General features: G+C 36.8%; 1 protein-coding gene across 2 annotated transcripts in view; it reads right to left on the bottom strand.

Moving 5' to 3' along the window:
• The window catches only part of PLXNB2 (plexin B2), a 329,693-nt gene that overhangs the window by 115,710 nt on the left and 194,385 nt on the right, over positions 1–19,598 (bottom strand). Inside the window, exon 1 of one of the 2 annotated variants that reach the window (XM_063309589.1) lies at positions 8,310–8,375. The exons of the other annotated variant lie outside the window; for it this stretch is intronic. The gene's annotated coding sequence lies outside the window, so the exon portion shown is untranslated. Of the gene's footprint in view, positions 1–8,309; positions 8,376–19,598 lie in introns of those variants that run through there. 2 annotated transcript variants of the gene reach the window in all.

Genomic DNA, 19,598 nt, shown 5'->3' with positions numbered 1-19,598 from the left:
TTTTAAAAAATAAAAAGACTACTTAATTCAACACTGGCTGCACATGAGTTAGCTCTTTTCTGCAAATAAAGTTATATTCTCTGATATGGCTTTATTAAAATCAGATAAAAGAAAGCATCTTTTTTCTTCATCTGAACTTAGCTGAGAATGGTCCACCTTTTTTCAATTTATTTCTCTCAGACCTGATAAATAGTATGGGCAATATAAAAGACAATGTGGTAAATCTTCAATCTGAGAATGACCACAAGGGCAGACTCTTTGTTCAACAGAGTTTTGCTGATATCCATCCTCACTACAGCCTTGGTCAACCCTGTAATCTTAAGGCTGTAAATGCTTGGTGAGCATTACAACTGGTTATACTGACCTGTCTCTTTTATGGTACAGTTTCAAGCTGCTAGTGACACAATGTAGAGCATTTTGGAAAAATCAGGGAAAGCTCAAGTAAGATCTGAACCCACTAGGTTCAGAAATTTGTTGGATCCTATATTGGATCATGGACTTAATCTTTGCTAATGATAATTTTTCCTTGAAATACACAAACACGCTTTTCATTACATATCTTCCTTTCTTTAATTTTTATACTATTCCTGTGAGAATGTAGCAAGCTTCACATTTTATTTATTTATCTAATGTATATGGCTAGAGAGCCAGTTTGGTGTAGTGGTCAAGGCATCAGGCTAGAAACTGGGAGATTGTGAGTTCTAGCCCCTCCTTAGGCATGAAGTCAAGCTGGGTGACCTTGGGCCAGTCACTTTCTCTCAGCCCTAGGAAGGAGGCAGTGGCAAGCCTCTTCTGAAATCCTGCCAAGGAAACTGCAAGGATTTGTCCAGGCAGTTGCCAGAAGTCAACATTGACTTGAAGACAGAAAGACACACACACACACACACAAAGCCCATCTATCCAGAGAAATTCTCGGTGGCAAACAAAATCAAAACATTCCAGTACCCCACCCCCTCAAAGGCTGAGTAAAAGTTCAGTAATCATAAATAAGGCAGGGTTGGGCTATCTGTATCTCAAAAGGAAGACTGCTCCAGAGGGTAGGCACCACAAATGAGAAGCACACTTTCTGGGAGCCACAAGTGATACCGTTTTACTGGGGGTATCTTGTTGCTAATATCCTAATTTGTGTTATTTCCAAGATTCATTCATGAAAAATGTTATTTCAGTTTCTCCAATCGCTGGTGGATGTGTGTATACACATACACATTACATTTAGCTGTATTCCTTGCCTATCTGCTGCAAATTTTTATCTATCTATCTATCTGTGTGTGTGTGCGTGTGATTAATTTCATGTATAAGCTATCTGTGGCTTTTCTCGTTCAGTGACTTTACTCACTGGAGTGATCTTTCTCTTGAGGTGCAAGAAAAACTGATACTTAAATTTTTCACGCACCTCAAGAGGAAGATAATTCCACAGCCGTGAAACAATATACAAAATCCTCCTTCTAGCCCTTGCAATTCTCATTTCAGGTAAAAGAAGTTTATTGTAGCTGCTGCCTTTACTGCAGGAGGTAATTCAGAAAGCTTTTCAGTTTTCTGTTTCATGGATTCAAATAAATATTGCCCAGATAAAGTATTGCCCCCTCTATTACATGTAAGAACAATTCATCTGCTTAGATGAGCTTTGAACTGTCAGCCACTGTACCACAATCACTATTTGCAAATTAATCAGTGCCTACCAATAAATTCTAATAAATAAAATGAGTTCAAAATCTCAGACAAAGAAACATTAACATGTACTGTATTGTGAATGTATCCTGCTTACTCCAGTTATGATGAATATGGGATATGGATGCATACATTCAGCACATCCCTGATTTTCTATTTTTTTTCTCACTGTAAGACGAATTGTGTATATAGATAAAGACAGCAAGTTTGCCAAAACCACCTTATGAGTGTCACATTAAAATTAAGATCTGCACCTGGTTTCTTGTTTCCAAGCTCAGCTAGGTATGGCACTGTACTGATTATTTAGTTACTCCTGCATCTGAGCCCCTGTGAAGAAGGACCTCACAGAGTATAATAAAGCATACCCCTGTGTTCAAGAAATGAAGGTCTCAAGACGACAACTCATATTGTTTAAGATGAAATACTAGAAATGGATCTATGAGATTTGTCAAAAGACATATATTAAGGACTTCTAGTGGAATCCACGCTTCTTTATTCCTCTCCCTGATGCTCTAAACCCAATATTTCTTCTCCATCCATATTAAAAATCTCCATCCCACAGCAGTGCCAGTTCAGGGTGGCTCTCAGAAATCTCACAGAACTGTGAGGTATAAAGGGTCTTTGACACAGAACCTTATTAGTTATGCAGTTCTTTTCAGTTTCAATCTCAAGCTGTGTGCATTCTTTTTTCATCCTCCAAAAACCATCAAGGCCCCTCATTTTCCCTGTACATCTGTTGGGATTAATTGAATTGCAAAGCATTCTGTTTTGAGAAACCTGTACCCTTCCTCCACCCATTCACACTCTCCAGGAGCTGTGGTTACTTACTAGCAGTTCAGTTTAAGTTAAATCCTTCTTATGGAAAGCAAATTCTTCAAATTATTACCAATAAATCTTTACTATAAAGAGCAGTGTTCAATTATAGAGTAAAATACATTGAAGAAGCAGAAAATACTTTGAAAAAAACCAATATTTCAAAGCAGGATACAAGAAGGATAGCACTTTGCAGGTGTCTCTTCTATTACAGAAGAAGAAAATGGTTGTTATTAAGGAAGGTAAAATACAATTTGCATGCAAACTATTTTAGATGGCTCCATCATATTGCAGGCACCTTATACAAAGGTTCATTTTCAACTTTTGGAAAAAAGGTTGCATATTAAGTGAACCAGTTTCATTTACAATACATTGTAACTTTAGAATGGCTTCTAAGATAAGACAGTTGTTCTTAAAAGACAAAATAACAGGCCCTTTTCTTTTTATGACTGAACCAATGTTAAGATCCAACAGCATGATTATATGTTTTCATTAACAAGTTCAATAGCCAGAAAGTATTTTATAGAATACTGTTCACTCATGAGCTCAAACAATAGAAAGGGGGAAAATGTGGTATCAGAGTATTAGAAGGGTCCAGATATCTGGGCTTTAGAGAGTGCTGTTAACCACTATTTTAACGAGAACAGAATCAAAACAATGGCATTTGGATTTTTTTTTTTGGAGGGGTCATTTATTCCAAATCTAGCTATCAGTGGAATACAAATGAATTGATGTCCATATTTAACCACTCATGTCGCATTAATTAAAGTGTCTGTTGCATTAAATTTATGAGAATTACTCTTCCAAATGCTTTAAACTTTTCAAATATACTCAATAATAGATATTCCTCCATAGTTTTCTTGTCTTTAAAAACCTGCCAAACAACAGAGCAGCTCATCTGGTGCTTCAACCTTCCCTGATATGCCCGTTACACAGAGAAATAATGTCATACATGCATAAACAGCCAAGGCAAGTCACATTCTGTTTGTTTACTGCTTTTTTAAATCTGCATGATGCATTATCTATTTTAGTAAGCCTCTCTGTGCAACTAGAAACACCATAATAGTTTTCATGGTTTCTCTTTTGAACCTTAAGACAGTAACTTAGAATTCAAGCGTCCAGTAGGGAATTGGCAGCAATTTGTCTGAAATCGTTAATTATCTCCATGACACATCAGAAAATTTCAACTTGATCATAGAACCTTTGTGGAAGCAACAAAAGTTCTTGCCTAAAATAATTTGTGATGCTCGTATAACCTAAGTCAAGTGTGGCCAAACACAATTATAAGCCACAGCTGTAGCTCTTGCTTCCAAGTTTAAATGCGAATACTATTCTGTTTCAATATCTTCTATCTCAAAACTCAAATGCAAACACTTGCTAGAAATCAAACCTGATACTTTTTCCGCTGATCTGAAAATGTTTTGTACAGTAAATGGAATGTATGTATTCTGCGGCTTAGATCTAAAAGCTCATCTTAAGGATTCAAATGTGTAACAGGAAAAGCCTGATTTAGAATGGCTTACCCAATGTTATGGTTGTTGGCACTTGGCTTTATTCTTTCAGAGAAGAATCAGAGATAGATGGATTGAGTACAAATCTAGTCATATTGTTATGGACGTTCTACAAACTATCAATCTGAGGAAATGGAAATGAGCACTTGGAAGACTGAGGACTCTTGTTTGCTGTATAGTTCACTGCCCATCTTGGTCTGAGCAGCTGGCAAGAACTGTAGAGGCTGAGAGTCCTTCTGGACTCTAAAATAACCAGGAAAGCTCAGGTAGCTGTAGTAGCCAGGAATGTTTTTTTTTTAAAATTTCTTATTCATTTCTTAATTCCAATTTGGTATATAATCAGTGGTCCTCTCTGGAAAAGACATATCTTGCCTTAATTATATCTGTCTGGGGTACTGTAATGCAATTTCTGTGAATCAGCTTCTGAAGATGCTCAGGAAGGCAGTCTGTCAGGCCTCTGCCAACATTTAGGAAAGCTCTGAAAATTTAATTTCTTCTCCATTTATTCTTGAAGGGGGTTTTCAAGGGGGAATGTCTTGTCATTCTGCTTTATCCCTGCTTTGACTTCTCTTTTGCATATGTAGGAGGATTTAACTGTTAGGGTCTATAGATTTTAGCAATCTTGACTGTTTTATTATTGTACGGTTCTTTTAGTAACCTTCTATTGTTTGAAGAAGCAGGATAGAAAGGATATTGATGTTTCTGAACTTTGATATTGGAGAAGACTCTTGAGAGTACCATGGAAAACAAACAAATAGATCATTTAACAAATCAACCCAGAGTTCTCACTTGAGGCAAGAATGACTGGACTCAAATTATTCTACTTTGGACACATTATGCAAAGACCCAGGTCTCTGAAAAAGTCTATAATGTTGGGAAAGGTGGAAGAAAAGAAAAGAGGATAATTGTTCTGGAGAAAATCTACCAACCCAACCAACCAACCAATCTTGTTTATAAAATTATGGAAAAGGTCAAATATAACACCAAATGTGTGTATTTTTAATTGCTCTTCCTTGGTAGTTCAAAGTAAATATTCTATGTTTGTTGTGCAGTACTCTTTAGCTGGTATAACACCATCACCTCCAGCCAATGGCAATAGTGAAGGAGCTGAGGAGAGAAAACCAGGTTTGGAAGGCTGCTAAAGGGACATTATACTCTCACCTAATGGCAGGCAACAATATTTTTGTAAGGCAATATTGTTGTAAGGCTTATCTTACAACAATATTGCCTTACAGATAAGGTAAGGTAAGGTAAGATAAGATAAGATAAGATAAGATGATAAGATGGCTTATCTTCTATTTTTAAAGATAGCCCAGAAATATTTTAATTAAATTATGAAAATAGGGTCCATATACTCCCAATACAGTATGTGTGTCCGTGCGTGTGTGTGTGCATGTACACTGTCATGTTCATCGTTCCAATGTTATGAATACATCGTAACGTTTCGCATGTCACTTTCCTGATACGTGTTTGCAGAGTGGGGATTTCCAGCCGTGCCAGGCTGTAATCTCCTTACTGTAACTGTGGAATGTATGTTTGGGTTATGGAATGTCTTCAAGGTTACTTTCTCAGGCCGATGTGGGCAACCGTTGCTAACACGTGGGAGGGGGTGGTTGCTAAGCGGGAGCGAGGGCGGAACCGGGTTTGAGGCGAGGGTTTTTAGTTTGTATTTGGCGCGCTTTTGCTCATTCTCAGCTTTCTTTGTATTTGCACACTATTCTTTCAATAAATCAGTTTTCATTAAGAACCCACTTGTGAGGCTGAGTATGTCAGAATAGGCAACCATTACATACACAGACATATTTGGCTATGCAGAAGAATCTCTGCACATGGAATTATTTTACAGACCCAGGGGGCATATAGAACACTTTATAGACTAGGAACTAATAGTGTAAATAAAATAGTCCTCCAGATGCTTACTCAACCCATGGCTTTCTTCATCTGCACTGCATTTGGATATGTATCTCCATCTATAGTCCTGCACAACTATCCCATGTAAGAGTTATATTAGCACAAAAGCAACAGCAAACATGCATTTTATGGAACTAATCAGTCAGATCTACAAACACTTTCTTCTTATTAAATATTATTATTATATTCCCAGGAAGGTTAACATCATCTCCTTATGCCTTATGCCTTATGAAGAGAACTCTGTGTTTTATGATATTCCACTTGGTAGGTAAAGACTCCTATGAGTTGAGCAGGACTCTTGATAGCTGCATGAACATATCCATGCAGTATTCTTGATAGTAATAAACAAATTGTTTGCCACTGTCCTCTTCCTGACAGTGACTTGCCAGTCTACCCAATAACTCTGATACTTCCTGCTGCTCACCCAGCAGGGAGTAGCGGGGAAATCAACCAAGTGCAGCTAGTTGCTACCCTTCTGTTCTAAGAGATACCTTAATTCACTGGTATATAAGACAGGCAAATACTAGAATATGATTAAAAATATGGTTTATGAAGTACCGAGCCATCATTCCACAACTGTATAAACTGAATTGTCAGTAACTGATTGAAAATTTTAAGTGCTTTGCCAACACTCCTGAACTGTGATTAGGTTATTTAAATGTGATTAATTCTGTGGGGAAATGGGTGTTGGAAAATCACTGTCAAACAGCAATGACATAATCCAATAATTTTGTAGGAGCGCAGAACATACTGTAGTTGTTTCTTAGTTTTCAATACAAGCAGCATGTTTTTATTTTTATTCCTTTGCAATATACAGGATCCATTGTCTTTACTGAAATGAATAGGGTGTAATCCTATACTATAATATAAGAAGCTAACCATCATGTTAGAGCAAATGCTTGAATCTGGGAATTATTTTCCATTTAAAAAGTAATGGCTATGAGCATCAACACCAGTTGTATTGGGCAAAATATTATGCTCTGATACAGAGGTCAATTATTCTTCCCTTTGCTTAAGCAGATAGTAATTATCATCAGGGTCTGGGGGGAGGGGAAAGAAATCACCATTGAACATAGCTGGGAGACAACTGATTTTAAATTATCCAAGATCAGAAATTTGCTGGGTTGAAGCTGGATATCCGTGGTAGTTCAAAAGCATTTAACCATCAATCCTTCCTGTGGCTTTTCTGCATCTTCGAATGCACCTTTTGATGTTTTCCCAGGAGTCATGGAAAAGGAAAGTGTTATATCAACCCACTGCTTTTGCATATAAAGATTTATTAGGTGTGAAGTGATGAATTACCATATGTTGGAACATGACAGTATCTCCATATAACAGACTTTAAAGGGAAAAGTAATTTCTTTTATTGCATGGTTTTGAGATCAGCCCAGGTCAGCCAGGTGCTGCCACTTAGCTGATATAGAGATGTAAAAAAGACGATTTAGTGGGAAAAACAGACGCAGGAAAAGCAGATTTCCACAGAAATAGTCTATAGCATAGACTGTACTATAATTTTGTCTGAGAAGTGTTTGATAAAGTTAACCTTAATTATAAATTGCAATCTGGGCCCTAAATAAAAGAAATCCATTTTCCATTTAAAATCAACATTCACCCTCTCTTATGAAACAGGAAATTAAGACATCCATTGGAAAAGCCTGGAGCAGCACTTGATTGATCATTCCAAAAAAGTGTAACAAGGTTGTATTTAATTAGTGCTTTGATGGGAGACCAAAATGAAATCCAACAGGCTATAGCTACATTAGGAAGTAAATATATGCCGTAAGAAAGCAATGGCAAGCCGTTTTTTCAAATTGTTACCAAGAATACAATATGGATACATCTATGAAGTCCCCATAACTCAAACTTAACTTGAAGGACATTCTATCTTTACTTTATATCTCCAATATTAGATTAATAGCTTACTGATATATCCTAAATAGTCTTTAAGCTTTTCTTTAAAAATATGACATTTTTGCTACCAGTGTTTTTGACCAACTAATTATTACAAAATAAATAAAACAGCCCAAACTCTCTGAATTACAGAACAAAACGCAGTGAATCACAGAACAAATATCATACTAAATATCAAATTAAAACTCTGTTCAGGGTATATTAACTATTTATTAATAGCCCAGTACTAACAAACTGCTATGAGAAATAATTAAAAACACCCAAATTTGAAGTATGATCTATCATACTACATATGCCAGATTTTTGAACCCATGGAAGTAGTCACTGCCCCTCTTAATTCTCACTTAACAGGATTTTGAACACAATTACTCATCTATATGTATTTTTCAAAAACTGTTAATGGTTTATGTAATGAATATGCCATTCATACTGTGATAATATTATTTCAACTTCTCTGAAGCTACCTATTAACTAGAAGTTACAGGTCATCCTTACCAGATATTCTAAGGGCCTTTATGGAAGGATGAAACTCAGTCAAAGTGCAGCAACTGAGAGGTACAACCTTTGGGCATTCTCCAATCTGCATATAGATTCCTTATAAAGTCTAGAGAAATAAAAATAGAATAATGTGTTATGTCTCTGGAGGTTCCCCCCCCCCCAGGGTAAAGAAAAACATTGGTTTAAATCCCTTTTAAAAACATAATCTCCCATATCTCCTGGCGGAGGATATAAACTTCAAAAAGACATGCTATGGAATGTGTATCTCTGCGTGTCTGTGCGTGCACTGTGCAAATCCTTCAGAAGACCTACTTTGTAACGCACAAATATGCATACCAAGCACTCTTTCTGAATTAATAGCATAGCACTGTCTTCTTCCATGCTCTCATAACTACTTTGTAAGCTGCTCCTGGCTGTTCCCATATGAAGGTCGGTGTACCCAGTCAAACAAACCAGTGCTTCAAAAGACTTCCACATCTCCAAAACATATCTAGCAAATTGCAGTTATTCATGCTTCAGACTTGAAAAGTGGGGCCCCTAACAGAAGGTTATTTGCACGCATCATCTGTTCCAGAGAGTGGCTTTGTCCTGTGATCATCCTACTTTTGTGAACAACTAGCACTAAGTCATATGAGATGTCTGAAAAATCAGGGCCACTAACTTCAGGATCTTGGTAACCAAACTTCTTCGATTAGATATTTCTTGTTTCATTCACAATTTGTATTTAATTTCCTCGCAAATCATATCTATGGAGCCACCTTGGTTTCCTGGGGCAAATCAATAGATGTAGTAACATAGTATGCATTTTGGAAGACCCCCCCCCATCCCAAAATGTATAGGAGCTGAACAAGTATTCATCTCCTTGCTGGGACTATTTATAGTTTTCATAAGAGAAGAACTGAGTGTAGATCTCAGATAGTTGAGAGTCACTGTTATATGCTTTGGACACCCAGAGAAGGCATTGCTATATAGACTACATATTGCTATAAAGACTATAACCAGTGGCTGGACTTACAAGAAAAACGACACCACCTGCAGAACAGGTGAAATAGATAAAAAGCTTTTCTGACCGCCTCTAATGCCTACCTGTCCTAAATCAATCAGAGAAGGAAGCTAAACAATATTTTGTAGGAGAGACCAGTTTCTCCTGAGTGCTGTTATTATTCCAACTAGTTTGAATTTCTTTCAATCTATTCATACTCAACTGCTTGGATCCTGCATTATAACTGAAGCTTCAGTGCTTGATAACTGCCTCTGAATGCTTAGTTCATGAAATATAAAGGTGAGCATCATCCACACACACATAAAGCCCATCTCTAAAGCTCTGAATAACGTCTGCCAGGAGTTCATGTTGACATTAATCGGAATTTATGGTAAAACTGAGCTTTGTAGAAGATGTTTTCGGTTGCCAGTTGGTTAACTCAATAATCCCCAATAATGAGAGTCTACATGAACAATTCAGTCCTACACACATCTGACCAGGTCTTCTACAATGTTATTCAGAGTTGCTGAGGATTTGAAAAGTATTGAAAATGACTATTTTCCTTTTCAACCTGTGTATCAATGCCACTAAAACTGTGAAGGCCTTTGGCCAAGCTTGAAATATTTTAATAAATAAATATTTCCTATTTATTTGTACCTGAGGAAGAAGGTGTCACTTAGACGTGCTTCCTTTGCTATGACATTGTTAATTAGGCTTGCTAAGAAGAGCACATTTGAGACACTGGCTAGATATTGTCTTTTCTCAAGAATAGGCAGATGATTGCCTTTAAGTAATATGCTCACTTTAAGTCATATATGCATTTAAGTAATATAATTATATAAAATAATTAAAGTAATATAAAATAATTAAAAATAATTAAGTAATGTGCCTTTAAAATATGCCTTTAAGTAATATGCTCACTTTCTTGGATTTAATGAATTCTTTCCACCTCTCTAGAAATATACCCCTCCCTGCAATTCTTGAATCTGACAAAATGGACTTTGAGCCAAAAATGCTTTGTGAACTCTTTCCTTATTTCATATTCATGTATTCTGACATTAGACAATAGTAGGAATTTAGAACTTTTTAAAAGAAGGCTGAAACAGAAGAGCAAACATACTGTTACTTAAATTATCTGCTATGCAACAAAACATGAAGTAGTTTTAGTTTACACCATTAATGATTAGGCAAGTAACAATATTATTCAGTGGATTAATAATATATTCTGAATGTTATCATGATATCATTCACAGCAGCACAACTCTGGAACAAAAATCTAAGCTCTAATGAATTGTTTATAGTTGCAATAGTGAATTTAGAGACCTTTCAGTCCTTTGAAGTCTAAATTAGAAAAGAAATGAACAATTCTTTATTCAGAATCAATCAGTCAAATCAGAAAGAAGGTAATTTCTTGTCTGCACCAAGTGTTTCTAAGTTGAACTAAACTACAGAGAGAGACCAGACTTACTACTTAGTAACAATCCTAATATTAATTACCACACTTTTGAAACATATATACACAAACAATATCTTTTTAAAAGAATCATTAGCAATAACTTTTAGTGGCTTTCAGGGAGACTAATTTCTTGAACAACACTCCCAGAATGACTAAGTATCTTTTTTTGTTTTTTGCAAATCATATGGTCACATTTTTAGAAAATAAGTTTAATTTCTAGAGAGGGAGCACATCTAATCTTTTGCAGCTAAAGGAATAAAGAGTCTTGTGGTACTTTAAAGCCTATTATTATCTTATAAAGTTTTATGACAAACTATACACCTTAATATAGAACATAAAATGTATTATAGCTGTGCTGGCTAGAAGTTGTACTCCCCCAACGTTGTGGCCACTTTCCTGGTTCTGCTCTTTATTTTATATCTGATGTTTGAATTAGACACCCTGAAATTCTACTGTCTCTAGTCCTAGTGCATAAAGACAAGTAAGCAAAACTGTCATGTTTTTATAGTGGAAAACTAATCATTTTTCAAGAATACCTCTTTGCTTTCTTGCCTTTCTTTAATATACACTTTAAATCCCCATAGGATTAAAGACAAGAGCGAATTGATTTTTATGGGTCACACCCATAAATACAGTTCATCCTGTATGTTACATATTTTTGGTGGCTTCTGTACAGAAAATCATGCATGGCCTAGATTGGGGGGGGGGGGCTCTCCCACAATATTAGAACATGTGACTAAGTTCAGGGAGATTCAGAAGCAAGAGAATAAAGTACCCCCAACCCCAACCACAGTGCAAGTAAACTAAAGTTGTGAAATTTGCTGTTAGTTTGTAGAAATAACAGCCAATTTTGGATTAGGCATTTCCATGGAGGAGCAGGCTATTAATGGCCACTGATTCTAATAGCTGTTTACCACCTTCTGAATCATAGGCAATGTGCCTATAGAAACTATGAAGCAATAAGGGAAGGCGGTTATCATCTTCCAGTTAGGCTTGTGAGCTTCCCAATTGCAATCAGTTGGCCACTGTGGGACACAAAATGCTGGACTCACTGAGTCTGTATCTTGATCAAGCAGAGCTTTTCTTAAGTTCTTACATTTTTGTATAATATCCATTTAGATTGTTAATCCCAACTGCCTTCAACATGAACGTTCCCATGTTAAATAAGCTTCCTTATTTAATGTGCAAAATCAAGCTATTAAGGCAATATAATATATTAAGGCAATTTTGGCTCATGCAAATTCACTTTCTTCCCCCAGTTACCAACCCAATTTATATTTTCTTTTTCCTCTTCTTCCTTTAATTTTTAATGTTATAAAGTAAACCAAATCAAAATAATTTGCAAGGTTCTGCTTTCATAAGAACTCTTCATCAGGCCAAGCAAGCAAGCAAGCAGACAGATTATGGGAAGGGAAGAAAAATGAGGCTGCTGTCATGCTTATACCTTGTTACTAGTTTAGGTGGAATGAGTTTGCTCTGCAGAGAAGGGCAAAGAAATTCTCATTCCACTGAAGTAGGATTGTGTAAATTCACTTCCCTCTTGCACTTGATAAACCAATTCATTTTTTTCCTTTCTTCTTCCTTTATTTTTTAATGAAATAAAACTAGGTAATGGGTGCAAAAGAATGCAAACCAGCTCATTGTACCCACTTTGTTTACATCAGCATTCTTTAAATGGGATTAATTTCATGGCCTAATTGGATTGAGCAGCTATAATCATAATTACTGGATGCATGTAACAGAAATATAGGAAGCTAAATGAAAAATAAATGTACTTTTGTTTCACTAACTTATTAACCTGCCTCTCCTTTCCATCATTTAAGCAGGAACAGCTGTGTAGTGGATTTTTGAATTTAGAATTTGGGTGCTATCAAGTTCAAATGATAATACATCTAATCATAGAAAACTGTTAAAAATGTGGATATTTTACAAGTAAGTGCCCTTCACATATATTTCTGTTCAGGTTTGGGTCTGTGGCAATGGCCTTTTTATTGGAAAAAAAGAAAGCCCAGAATCTATTTATTTTCTTTATTTCTCTTTCCCTCTCCAAAAGTAGATAAAATGGACTGCATGCTATTAGTCCCATGTTCCTCTGAAGACTTGTTTGTTTATAATTAAAAGGTTATTTTCAAGGACTGCATTTGGAAAGTCCCTGAATTAAGCAAATAAAGAAGAACTTTATAGAACACACAAGAATTTCAGAAAGAAATTTACTGAACAAGGCACTAGTTTTAGTCTATCAATAAATTACTTACGTAACAATACCACTAAGCAAGTATACTTGCCAGGATTTTCACCTGTCACATTAATAAAAAGCAATGAAAACATACAGATTTTATCAAGCAAACTGTATGAAAAAGTAACACATATCTGAAACTAGAACCAGTTTTTCAAACAAGCAATTTGCTCAAGAGCCCTGAAGTTCACCAAATCAGAAAATATTATTTGCTTTTGTAGTAACTGTCTTTCACTGCACTCTTATTTCAAATGAAAATACATATTTTTCAAAACATGGGAGTCTCTTTATTCATGCTCATTATGCAGTTCTATACTCCACATTAAGTGTAATTTGGTACCAAAGAAATCTATAATTTTGGCCTATTAATCTTGAATGGACAGGAAGGAATGAATGTTTATTAACTCAAAAGTAAACATAAATCTTACATACATTTTACTGTTTCTTTAGAAATCTCTATATGCACACAAAACGTGATTCAGAATTGTCATGTGCTGTTTTCACTGTTTACATTTTGCAGACTCTCATTGTCTTATCTGTACATAGCTTTTTCACTTCAGCCCTGAGCATATTTATAACTAGTAAATGAAATCTACAAAGAACACAGAAGTTTTCTCAATATCCGGACTGGGAGCCTGGAAGTTTGATTCTGACCTCTTTCTTTTTGTTTAACTTTTTCTTGAATTGGAATGCTTTTGTTACTATTAAACATGTCAACTTTGATTTTCACTTTCTGTATCTGAAGAATTTTTATGGACAGGACAAAAGTCAGCCATGTGGGCTGGGAGCTGAAAGTCCCAGCCGTGTTCACAAGGCAGCCTTTGTACTATGACCTCAGTTTTGGCTTGTAGCTACAATGGGGACATATGCAGGTATACTTCATAAGACTAGTCAAAGGATTACTGAGCCAAAGATGTGCTGGGATGTAAGAGAAAGGACTCCAGTTTTGTTGTATTTTATAAATCCAAGTAATCTATTTGCATCATTCTTTCCAGCAAATAAGGGAGATGCTTGGCACAAATTCATACCACTCCTGAACTTGACAGGATTTAGTTTATGTGTCTGCAGTTTAAACCCACATCCCATCTAAGTCTCTAACTGGAAGCAGATATGGCTTGAACTCCACTCATATTCCCAAACCACCTAACCCCTAGTTTTCCCGATGTTTTATATAGTTAAAAGTTCATAGAATTTGGAAAATCTGTAAACTACCAATAGAACTGTTTTCTCTATTTGGAATCTATACTGAACACTGACATACATAAGTCAGTCAATTTATACAAGGAAAGAATACACTTCCAGGTTTACAAATCTGAAATGTTTGCATCTTAAATTCATAATACTGGGACAGGTTTGTTTGTTCGTTTTGCTTCCCTGCAATATCTCACCTTTTTGTCTGGCTTGTTGTTCATTAGGCTTTTCATTTTCTGTTTGTCTGCCTGGTATTTTTTCCCTTGTTTCATTTACTGGCTTTCTTATGCATAGTTTTCCACTGCAAAGCTCCCATTGTTTTCCATCTTTCCTTAAAGGGCTCCAACCTTTAGCAGACTAATATGTACACATAACCATCACTCTTCTCCCAGGTATATTATCTCAGTTTGGCAGAAGGAAACTGAAACAAGAAAATCTGCCCAGCATGCCATCCCCACCAGAATAGGGTAGACAAAATACAATCTGACAATGATCAAAGTAGCCAGGGTTTTACTACAGAGCATCTGTATCTTCTCTAGGCAATTGCATATGTTCTGTGTCACCAAGAATCAAAGTCTTATTGTGGGCATCAAGTACAGGCAGTATTATCTTTATCAGAGTGTGCATGTCCATGCAATAATACACAAAAACACAAAGAAAAAGAATCAAACATTTGGTCAAAAGGCCTTGGAAGTAATTTTTAGATGGTATAGCAGATATACATTCATTAAAATGCAAAAAGTAGCATCTCTTGCTTTCCTGAGCAAAGATCCAGAAAATAAAACATCTGTACAATAGAAGTATAGCTCTGAAAAGTCCAAATAAATGCATCAAATTTAACAAGGTTGGTGTTCTGGGTTGAAAATCATACCTGGATCCTATGATGTCCACCATTATTTAATTTACTGCTCCTTATTCCGAAAAGAAGAGCAAGGGAGAGTTGTTGAAAAGAAAAAGAATGAATGGGATGCTCTTGGTCCAAAAACTGGTAAAAACGTGTAATGATCTAAATCCAGCTGTGCAGGAACAGAATTCATTTTCCCTATATTTATTCATCACCTTTCACCCAAATTTACACAGCCAACTAAGCATAACTAGCACAATCAGACAGTAGTACCTAGCTTGCCCATCTATTTAATGGCCTCTCAGTGCAGCCATTATATAATCAATTTTTAATGGATGTACAGCGTGGCCATGAAATTATTCTCTATTTTTAAGAGAATAAGAACATTTTTATTTTTCTGGGGAGTGGGGTGTAAATATGTTTATACCTCAATGTGCATTCTTGCTGATTTAGGAACATTTCCATTTAGAAACTGGAGGGTCTCCTGAAGAGACAGACTTCTAAACATGACCTTTTGAGCAGTTTGCTTGGAGGCACCAAATATGTTCAACGGCATTGTAACCAATATGCTCACCTCTTTTTCACCATTCAACATGTTCCTTTTGCCTAAGATATCCCAATATGAGCAATGAGGCTGCAGCAGGTGTCAAATTTATATTTATTTGCATTGCAAAAATGTGCAGGTTACTGCTTACTCATGATTAAGGGATACATTAAAGGTAAAGGTAAAGGTTTCCCCTGCACAGTCCTGTCCGACTCTAGGGGGCAGTGCTCATCTCCGTTTCTTAGCTGAAGAGCCAGCGCTGTCCGAAGATGCTTCCACGGTCATGTGGCCGGCATGACAGACATGGAATGCTGTTACCATCCCACCGAACCTATTGGTACCTATTTATCTACTCGCATTTGCGTGCTTTCAAATTGCTAGGTTGGCAAGAACTGGGGTGAATGTGGGAGCTCACTCCATCACACAGGTCCTGGGTCTCGAACCGCCAAATTTGCGACCTTCCGATTGACAAGCCTGGCGTCTTAACCACTGAGCCATTATGCCCCCTTGAAGGGATAGATTACCTTCATTCATAACAGAAATATGATCTCTCTGCAAGAATGGCAAAGTGTTAATGTGCAGTTCCTCAAGACTTGCAGGCAGGAGGTGGGAGGCAGCTGAAAATTTCTAAGCCCTCCCCAAACATTTTATTTTAAATTTTAACTGTTAGAAGTGAAAACATAGAATAATTTTCATACTTATTTTACAAATTAGTTTGCGTGAATTAGTTGTTTTTGTTCTGACGTTTTCAACTTGCCTAATGATGTCCTGATCTTTGCCCTTTTCATTAAATACAGCACATTCTGAATTGAAGCATAACATTGCTCACTAATATATTATTACTTATCTAACAGAAAAGTAGAGAGCCAGTTTGGTATAGCAGTTAAGGCATCAGGCTAGAAACCAGGAGACCAGGAGTTCTAGTCCCTCCTAAGGCACAAAGCCAGCTGGGGGACCTTGGGCCAGTCACTCTCTCTCTCAGCCCTAGGAAGCAGGCAATGGCAAGCCACTTCCGGAAAACCTTGCCAAGAAAACTGCAGGGACTTGTCCAGGCAGTCTCTGAGAATTGGACACGACTGAATGGATTAAAACAAAACAGAAAAGTGGAGCCTAATTCAGCTAAAGGGTCTGACCATCCTGCAGGAGACTTCCTAGCAGTAACTTTGCAAAGCCCCTCTCTATGGAAATCCACCCCCTCAAGGCAGCCATTCTCTCCATACAGAGAGAAGCAAGATGACAGGGTCATACGGAGAAGCATTCTGGGCTAACTATGAGCCGCAGGTTTCCCAACCTCTGTTTACTGCTTTATAATACGGGTACAAGTATTTTTCAAAAATATAAACAGCAGAAGGAACATTGAAAACCGAAGCTATTGCTGCAACTCCTGTCTATGTATCTATCATTCTTGTGCACAACACGAAAAAGGATTTAGAAGAGCAAGTTAGTATTTCAACAGTTTAGTCCAGGGATGATTTTGTTGAATTCCAATTCCCATCAGCTCTAGTCAGTGTAGCCAATTACAAGGATAATGGGAGCTGCAATACACCAACTTCTGGGGGAAAATAAATTACCCACCTCTCCATTAGTTTTGTTTCCATATTTATTTACACACAATCATGCACAAGACAAAGCTCTACACATTAGCAGGTCAGGTTAAGCAATATCTGGTCTAGCATTTGCATTCTACATCATAAACAGAGGGTAAAATGTGGCAGCTTAAATGCAAATCTGGATCAAAATTCTTGAAGGCATCAAATGAAAAATTCATAGGCTAAGCATTGATGTTGTCTCCTGAAATGCAGACAACCATGGACTTCCAGTTTTGATATAAAATCATGTGAGCTTCTATTCAATTTCTTCCTTCCCTTTTTAATCTTAGATATTTTTAAAAATGAATATCCTAGCTGAAATCAGACTTCTATCTACAATCATTTTGGCCTAGTGCTCATGCACATTTTGATTTAAATCTGTAGATTTATAGTGTCAAGTGTGAAAAATTTATTTCAGTATTTTATCATGGATCAGAAAAGAAACATCAGATTGTAATTTCATTTTTTCTCTGTTCTTCCATTCTAATGAAATAACAGAGGAAAGAAGAATAACAGATTTATTTAGTTTATCATTTTATCGATAGCAAAAATGAATAAAGTAATGGATACTATTCTAGTTGCAAAATGCCATAACAGAAATGTAAAATCACATTGTATGGTGCATCCTGAGTATGTCTATCTAGTGCATATACCTCCAGGTTGGTGAGACGCTGGCTTGCAAACCACAATATGCTGGTTTACAAGAAAGCCTTTAGATTAGAGAGCCCAGCTTGCCTAGATAGTGTCAGCATACTTTGGCAAAAATGGGCTTTGGTTGTGTTTGTGGCATACTGGTCCTGGCTTAAGCAAAGACCACGCCGAGATGAGGAGAAAGTCTCTAGTGTTTTATTTAACTGCTATAGTAGACAGAAAACTGAAGGAGCATGGGAAAACCTAGTCTGATAAACCCCCAAACTCAAGGGGCGTCTGTTCTGGGTTTCTTTGAATGACAGCTCAAAGTCTTTAAACTAGGCATGTGTTTTCCCTCCTAGATAGGGGCCTCCTCCTGCTCGCCAGTTGTACCCATGACAATATTGGTCCAAATGTGCCTAAACTAATCAGTACTGCCTTACTGTGAGCAGGGAATGCTGATTTGGCATGGGTGTGATTAAGGCAGGTGACAGTCAAAACCTCTCTCTCTCTCTCTAAAAACTTTATATGAAAACCTCGACCAGTCAAAGCTATGGTGGGGGACAGAGGTTGGTTGCTTTGGCTCATGTAGTAATGACTGTGTCATATTGGAGATTGGGAGTTGGAATGTAAAGAGGAATAAATGGTAGACAAAATTACTTCATGAATGAAAGAAACAAAAATAGTTATGTTGGCAAATATGTTTGTCCTAGATGCATATGAACATCTAGGCATTCGTACCTACAACAATCCAATGAATGGTGATAATGTAAGAATGAAATAGGACTTTGGGAAACACAGTACAACATTCTTAGTGAATGAGAAGCAGGGAAAAAATTATTCTGTTAGGTGTATGGGACATGATGGGAGAATACAAAAAAGGGGATCAGGCCATATGGAAACCCAAGAATGATGGCTGGTGAGTATCTGCTCAGAAAATTGTCTGCTTGTTTCGAGTACAAGGCTTAAATATCAGTCTGTTCATATGAATTCACTGCAAAGGAATGTATTTAAAGATATTGGATTGTTCATGATGGAAGATTGAGAGAATTAGTGAAGGAAGCAATGGTGCTGAAAGGTTCTCAATATGGGACTGTCAGTTTTTAGTAGTGTTAGGTTTGCGGGGAAAAAACTGACATGGAAAAAAGGAAAGAGAAAGAAACAAAAGCTAAAGTACAGTGATTGCAGGAACTGAAAATATATGTCCTGTATGAGAAAGTATTGGTGGGAAGATTAATCTTCCAGCAGAATATGTCCTAACAGCCAGGAACCACGCTGAGACGAGGAATAGGTCTCTAGTGTTTTATTACTGCTACATTAGACAGAAAATCCTAACAAACTGAAGAAGCGTGGGAAAACCCAGACATATAAACCCCAAAAGTCAAGGGTGGTCTGATCTGTGTCTCTTTGAATGGCTGCTTAACTCCTCAGTACTACGCATGTGTTTCCCCCCCTGGATAGGGGCCCCCTCCTGCTCACCATCAGTGCTCATGACAGAATGAATGGAACGAAAACAAATAGGCGCATTCATGTTTTTCAAAGACCAAGGTAGTTATGTTTGAAAATGAATACCAAATCATACATACATGATGTAAAACCTAAAGCAATTAGATGGATTTGGTACCTCAGTACAATGTTTACTAAAGATTGGGACACCTATGGAGAAAATTCATGATGTGCAAGCACTAGTAGAAAGGGAGTAGATAGTATACAGTCTGTTGTAAAGATGAGTATTTATTGAAAAAGTGAAAATAGTTGTATATAAGACATACTTCCATATGGAAGTGAGAATTGCGTATGACAGGAGAAACACA

The sequence above is a fragment of the Candoia aspera genome, chromosome 7 (genome assembly GCF_035149785.1).
Source record: "Candoia aspera isolate rCanAsp1 chromosome 7, rCanAsp1.hap2, whole genome shotgun sequence".
NCBI lineage: Eukaryota > Metazoa > Chordata > Lepidosauria > Squamata > Boidae > Candoia > Candoia aspera.
The sequence above is the reverse complement of the archived record's forward strand: the minus strand, read 5'-3'. Positions and strand labels throughout refer to the sequence as shown.